Here is a 7,193-nt window from a genome sequence, read left to right as displayed (position 1 = left end):
AGCTGGTTGTGAAGTGCCCAAGATGTGATCGTATGACTGTTGGAATGGTGTGGCGGTTGCAACTTGGAGGATGGGTCATAAATAACTTTTTTGAAGTCCATCATGACCTCAAATGGTTGTTAGGAGACTGGTCATAATTTAAAGATTACTTGTAACAAAAAGGTCAGATGAATAGAAGAGAGACACCTAATGAGGTACCTCAAAAGAAAGAAGCAACATTGAGGAAAATAGGCATGTGTGAGTTTGGGCTATCAAAGAGGGGATTAAGAGTCAGGCTTGTGTTAGTGTACTACTTTCCAACTTTGGAGCTTTCTGACTGCATGCTACCTTCCCTGTTCATTCCCAGATTGATACATTCAGCTGAGATTCTGGATCTTGGATATGTTTGCATGAATGCAAACCTGGTCCTGGGAACAGGGAAGGAATGTGGTTCTCCCCGTTTCTAGGCTGGTGACTTTAATCCGTACACCAAACTGGCTCTTCATAATGATTTCACTATTCATGTACAGAATAACAGAATAACAGAGTTGGAAGGGATCTTGGAGGTCTTTTAGTCCATCCCCCTCCTCAAGCAGGAGACTATATACCATTCCTGTCCAGTCTCTTCTTAAAAATTGGAAGTTTTTAAGGCAAGCTGTTTCACTTGTTAATTGTTCTCATTGTTAGGAAAGTTCTCCTTAGTTCTAGGTTGTTTCTCTCCTTAATTAATTTCCATGCATTATTTCTTGCCTTGTCTTCTGGTGCTTTGGAAAATAGTTGACCCTCTTCTTCTCTGTGGCAGCTCCTCAAATATTGGAACACTGCTATCATGTCATCACTAGTTTTGTTTTCACTAGACAAACCCAATTCCTACAATTGTTCTTCATATGTTTTAGCCTCCAGGCCCTTAATCATCTTTGCTGCTCTTTTCTGCACTCTTTCCAGAGTCTCTATATCTTTTTTATAATATGGTGACCAAAACTGGATGCAATATTCTAAGTGTGGTCTTACTAAAGCTTTATAAAGCAGTACTAATACCATGTTTCCCTGGAAAATAAGACCGGATCTTATATTTTTATTTTTGGACCAAAAGACCCATTAGGGCTTATTTTAAGGGGATATCTGACCTCCTACTATCTTCTTGCCCGTGATGGCAATGGTTTACAGGGCTTCCCAGAGCAGACGCTCGGGAGGTGAGGGCAGTGCTGCCAGAACGCGCCTTCAGGCGAGGAGGAGAGCGCCATGGACAGGCCAAGGAAGCTGAAGGACCGGTCAGCACAAACCTCCCCTGCTGCCTCCCTTCGCCTGCCACACTCTTTCCTTTTGCAAGCAGACGAAGCTTCCAGTCTCTGTCATTTCTCTGTCCAGGTGAAAAGTGTTTGGGCATCTATGGGGTGCTTGGAAACGGAGCTGCTCGATCATGGCGCAAGCCACGGGAAAGTTGGTGGAGGAGAAGGAGGCAGTGACTGCCACTGGGCAGGTGATCTGTGGGGTGAAGTGGGGGCAACCGGGACCAAAGAAAGCCCCTCCAGTAGCAGCTGTGACTGTTGCACAGCAGCGGCAGAGCCTTTTGCTATCACTTTTCTGAAATGTTGAGGGGGACTAGGTAAGGCAACTGAGCCTACTCCGCCCATCCTCTATAGCAGAGTTGTCAAACTGCCAGCCCGCGGGCCAGACACGTCATCCCAAAACCGTGCCCACCCCATTGCCGGCAATGGAGAAAAAGCTCCGATACGTCGCGCGACGTCATGTGACGTCGCGAGTTTGACATGCCTGCTCTATAGCATGATAGTCCTGCTCGGGAGGGGTGTGAAAGGGAAGAGGTGGATTGGCAGCACATTGAACATGTGGGGAGAGGTCGCTGAGTGGGGAGTGGCCTGGCTGCAGGGGCCCTGAGGCAGCTCCAGCCCCCCACCAGCCTTGCCTCACCTTGTGGCGGCAGCACCGGTGTGACGTGCTCTCTCCTGCCCTGTTGCGGCAGCAAGAAACCAGACAGTGAGATGGAGTGGGTGGGCTCTTAACTAGGGCTTATTTTAGGGATCAGGCTTATATTAGGCTCATGCAAAAAAAATCAGGTTAGGGCTTATTTTCTGTATGGGACTTATTTTGGGGGAAACACGGTACTTTACATGACCTTGATTCTATCCCTCTGTTAATACAACCTAAGATTGCATCAACTTTTTTGGCTGATGCCACACTGCTGGCTGATACTTAAGTGATTGTCCATTAGGATGCCAAGTAGATTAATTATCTAGTGTTTTATATGAACATAGAAAAACAGTACTTCTGTGTAAGTCTATTGGGTTTTAGGCAGAAAACTAATCTCAGGAGACTACATAGGAATGATGGTTTTAAGGTCTTCTAATCAGATGTACCCTCAAAATGTACATATATAAATTTAATAAATAAATAAATAAATAAATAAATAAATAAATAAATAAATAAATAAATAAATAAACAACTATGGCAAGAAAGGTTGTAAAATGGGGCAAAATTCACTTAATATGTGGTTCACTTAGCAACAGAAAGTTTGGGCTCAATTGTGGTCATAAGTCAAGGACTACCTGTACACACATATAGTAAATAAAGGAGGAACCTTGCATCTGTTGTGAAAGGCAAAGGATATTGTAGTCCTTTGTCTTCATGGTAGGAATATGTAGTCGGGGATGAAGTCCATTATCTTTTCATTCTTTATGCTATGGATCTGGAAGGCTTCCTTTCAAAGTTCACCCTACTGTTGCATCTCTGGAACTCCATTCTTATTAAGATGAATCACTGAAAAAGTTGATAGTGGCAAGAATTGCATCAGCAATTTCTCCAGCTGTGTTTTAGCCCATAACATCACCCAAAGCTCTGAACATTACAGAGGTGATGCTTCCCCTTATAATTAATTATATCTTGGTTGTGTTCTTGTTGATCGTCCAGATCTTTTCCCCAATGATTGCCTTCAATATAAACAACAGACTTAAAAACAATATGAAGTGATAGTTTGTGCTAGAAAGTCTGGGTGTTTAAATGCCTTCTTTGTCACTTATTCCTCAAGCAGATGTATGGGGTGAGAATTTATTTTAATCTCCTTTCATTATTTTTAGACATACCTGACAAGAAGTGACTTTGCTCAACATATCAACTATGGTCCTATTGATTATTCTTCTCCTCTTGCCCCATCTAACTTGTGGGGTGCTGAAGGCTAAGTGTCCTTTGCATTTGGTGCCAGATGAAGTAAAGCCACTGAATTTCTACAGACCAGGAGACCATCTCATCAGTGGGATCACTTCTGCTACAACTGCAAAGTTTCTGTTCTACAAGTTCAACAGGGCTCCTTCTGCTAAACTTTATGAGTAAGTCACCCTGAATGGGAGAAAGGTACAAGCATCTCCATTTCTTTTGTGAGAGTGATTGTGCTGTGAGATTGTCATGGAAGGAATGTTAGACATGAACAACCAAAATGTAGAAGGGGACGCCACTCTCATCTAATAAATTCAGCCTAAGTGGAAAGAAACCTGGGAAGAACCAATTCAAAATTTTCCATGCCCTGACATATTTATCCCTAATGCTAGTATTAAGCATATTTTACTGAAGCCTGTGTAATTCTTTCTTCCTTGATCTTGAGGATGACACCTTTCTTTCTTTCCAACAGTGACCCCAAGTGTTTATTTGTCATTTGATTTCTTCGTTTTGTTCCCCATATAGGTTGCAAAATTATAATAGGCTGAAGCTAAAGTTCTTTTATTGAAGAGCAACATAACAGATCGTGTAAATATTCTTTTTAAACATATTCAAACCAATATTTAATCTTTAAGTATTCCATCTAATAAATCCACAGCTAATCTTTTAAAACTATTCAAAATATTCCTATTAATTAAGATTTTCTCAAAATGCATTATACTTAAGTATCTAAAACCTTTCCCTCATATAAATCATCTCAACATTTTTATACTTCTCATATCATAAACAAAAAATACTATATTGCTTAAAAAGCCTATCCCTCTTAAACTAAAATTCATTTATATCCAAAATTTTATTTCTTTAACCATATTCAAGCAAGTGCTTAATCTTAAATATTCCATCTGATAAGTCCCATCATCTAATGTCTTAATTTTAACTTTAGCCTTTCCTAATCAGTGTGCTCCGCTGAACTAAAAGATCTTCCCATAGTTTTGTAAATATTGTTGTAGGTACAAGAGATGAATCAAGTAAGGTGGGGATGCTTCGCCCCATCATATTCCTTCATTTTTTGTCTCTCAAGTTCTCATAGTTTTCCTGACAGTTCTGTAATCCATTTTATTGAATCTTTTTTCTTGTCCTTAGACTTATTTTGAATCTTGAGGTATAAGTTGTCTTTTCCATCTCCAATATTTCCTGCAAGTTTTTCTCCACCTTGGTTAAATCATAGTTCCTTCCATTATTAAATTTCATCTTTGGACCTCTTTCCTCTAGTTTATGCTCAGTTATCTGCTTTACATCGCTCTCTTTTGTTGTTTTCTGAGAGTTTGCTTGTGAGAAAATTCTTTGTCAGCTCTGTGCTTTTAGACTGAAAAGAAGATGTAGAATTGATTTCTTTATGAAGATTCTCCAGTTCTCTCTATAGTTAACAACTGATATTTGCAATGCATCTGATTTGTAAATCAATCCAAGCAGAAGTTAGAAATTAGATCCTGTGGTTTAGACAAAGTTTTCTTATTAGTATTAGAATCAAAGGAGCTCTCATTAAATATGTCATTCTGATTGAATGCAGGATGAAAATGTGATCCACCTATATTTGCAGAAAAGGCTCCACAATGTACTGGAAAGCCCTATCCTTCCTTTTTGCCATTGAGGAGATTAACCAGAATCCCCAATTCTTAGCCAATGTCACCTTGGGCTATAATATTCATGACAACTATTTTAACACAAAGGTGACTTCGGAACTTTTATTGGACCTGCTTTCAAAGGGAGAGGCAGATATTCCAAATTATAACTGTGGAAAATGGAGAAACACATTGATGGTCCTTGAAGGAGCTGATTCGGACATGTCCATTCAGATGTCAACCATGCTGAACATCTTCAAGATCCCACAGGTAGATCTGTGCAGGCATGATAGCTTGGTCATTTGAAAGGGGATAAAGTTCCTAAAGGCCATGATAGGTACCAAGAGTTAGGGGAGAAGATTCAAGAATCTTCTTGTTCCAAGGCCTTTGCCCAAATTGGTGGACTCTGACTGGATATTTGTAAAAGAAAAATATTAGGGCTGGCGGGGAGAGTTGCAGGGCCTGAGCAAAGGAGTATTCTGCAAGTCTTCTTTGGAACATATGTCAAAATGGCCACAGATGAACAAATAGCAATAGCAGTTATACTTATATACCACTCCAAAGTGCTTTATAGCACTCTCTTGGCAGTTTACAATGTCAGCATATTGCCCCCAACTATCTGGTTCCTCATTTTACCAACTTCAGAAGAATGGAAGTCTGAGTCAATAATAAGGACAAAGATCTTTAGTCAGAATTTTGGGCAATCAATATTTGGTTTTGAACTGAGAGAAAATGTTAACTTTTCCCCTTCTTTTTCAGGTCAGTTACACTTTTGCTTCCCAGGTTTTGAGTGACAGAAAACAATTCCCGTTTTTTTACTCAACCTTCCCCAAAGAACCACACGAGTACCCAGGAATTGTCAAAGTACTCCAACATTTTGGGTGGACGTTGATTGGACTCTTTGCTGCAGATACTGAAAAAGGAGAGAAATTCATGAGACTCTTCACACCCATACTAGTCCAGAATGGCATCTGTGTAGTTTTCTCCCAAACCATTTCAGTGAATCTTAAGGATAATGTCTACCATCCTGGACTTTTCCATGAATGGAGTCAAGTCAATGTCTTTCTTTACTTTGCTGAGGCCTTAACCTTCTCGCATGGAATAGCACATGCCCAAATCATGCTGAGCCAAGTGGAGAAACCTGTTGTGGGAAAAGTTTGGATCACAACAGCTTTCTGGGACCTCACCTTGCCATTGTCATATAGTGCTTTATCTTTCAAATACATCCATAGTATTCTTTCCTTTTTTAGCCGGACAAATCAAAACATAAAATATGATTATTTCCCCAAACTTAATGCTTTTACAGAGAAATTTGCAGGTTTAGTATTTTCATGTTCCTATACAAAACATGCCCTGTCTGTGAAAGGCTGGATAAGGTGCAAAGAAAGAGAAAAATGGCGGAAAGTTTCTCATGAGCTACGGGAAAGGATTCTGTCCCTGGATGGCTACCACATTTACCACACCATCTGGACCGTTGTGCATGCTTTACACATGGTCTATTATCTCGGATCCCAGAGAAGGGCCATGAAGAATGGAAACAGATCTGGACTTCAAAGATTGCAGCCATGGCAGGTACTTTCCTTTTCCATCACAAAGATTTCTACTGAAGGGGAGAATCCACTCTCCTATTCCGGAATGTTTGGCCTTTTATGGATTTTTTGCTTAAACAAATAATTTTGTTTTTATCTGATTTTATAAAGAGGGGAAATTTGTGATGTTCAGAGTCACCTTCAACTGGCACAGCTTGTATAGCTTGCAAACAAATTAATACAAGAATTTATATAGTCTATGAGTGAAATGTAAATGATATGAGGCGCAGTCGTATTGTCAGCTGCCACCTTATGCTTGCTGTGCTTCTCTGTTATGCCATGACAGACTGCCATAAACTCTGGGGAGGGGAGATAAGGAGGGGGAATGATTGAGGAATCAAAAGTAGAGACTGTGCCACCTTGAGACTCTGCTCCAAGGTCATCCAGCTGGAAGAAGGAGGGAGCGGCATATCAAGCTGTGCTTGGATTGACCGTTATGAAAATATCTTACATGGACTTGATTGGTTACAGTGGGGTGGGCAGCGAGGGACAGTTAGAGATGGGAAAAGTAGGACTTAGGGATTTTAGCATGCAATTCTCAGTTCTGGCTGTGCAATAGGATTAAGGAGAAACTTCCTGACAGTGAGGACAATTAACTAGTGGAACAGCTTGCCTCCAGAAATCATAGGCGTTCTATCACTGAAGATTTTTAAGAAGAGGCTAGACATTCACTTGTCTGAGATGGTATAAGTTCTCCTGCTTGAGCAGGGGGCTGGGCTAGAAGACCTCCAAGGTCCCTTCCAGCTCTATTCTATTCTAACACTGCAATACACTTAATCTATATAAATAAAAATGTAAATGTTCGTTTGTTCAAAATTTTAAATCTCCGAAAGTT

The sequence above is a fragment of the Protobothrops mucrosquamatus genome, unplaced genomic scaffold (assembly GCF_001527695.2).
Source record: "Protobothrops mucrosquamatus isolate PMUCROS unplaced genomic scaffold, P.Mucros_1.0 scaffold1803, whole genome shotgun sequence".
Classification (NCBI taxonomy): Eukaryota; Metazoa; Chordata; class Lepidosauria; order Squamata; family Viperidae; genus Protobothrops; species Protobothrops mucrosquamatus.
Note: the sequence above shows the minus strand (reverse complement) of the source record.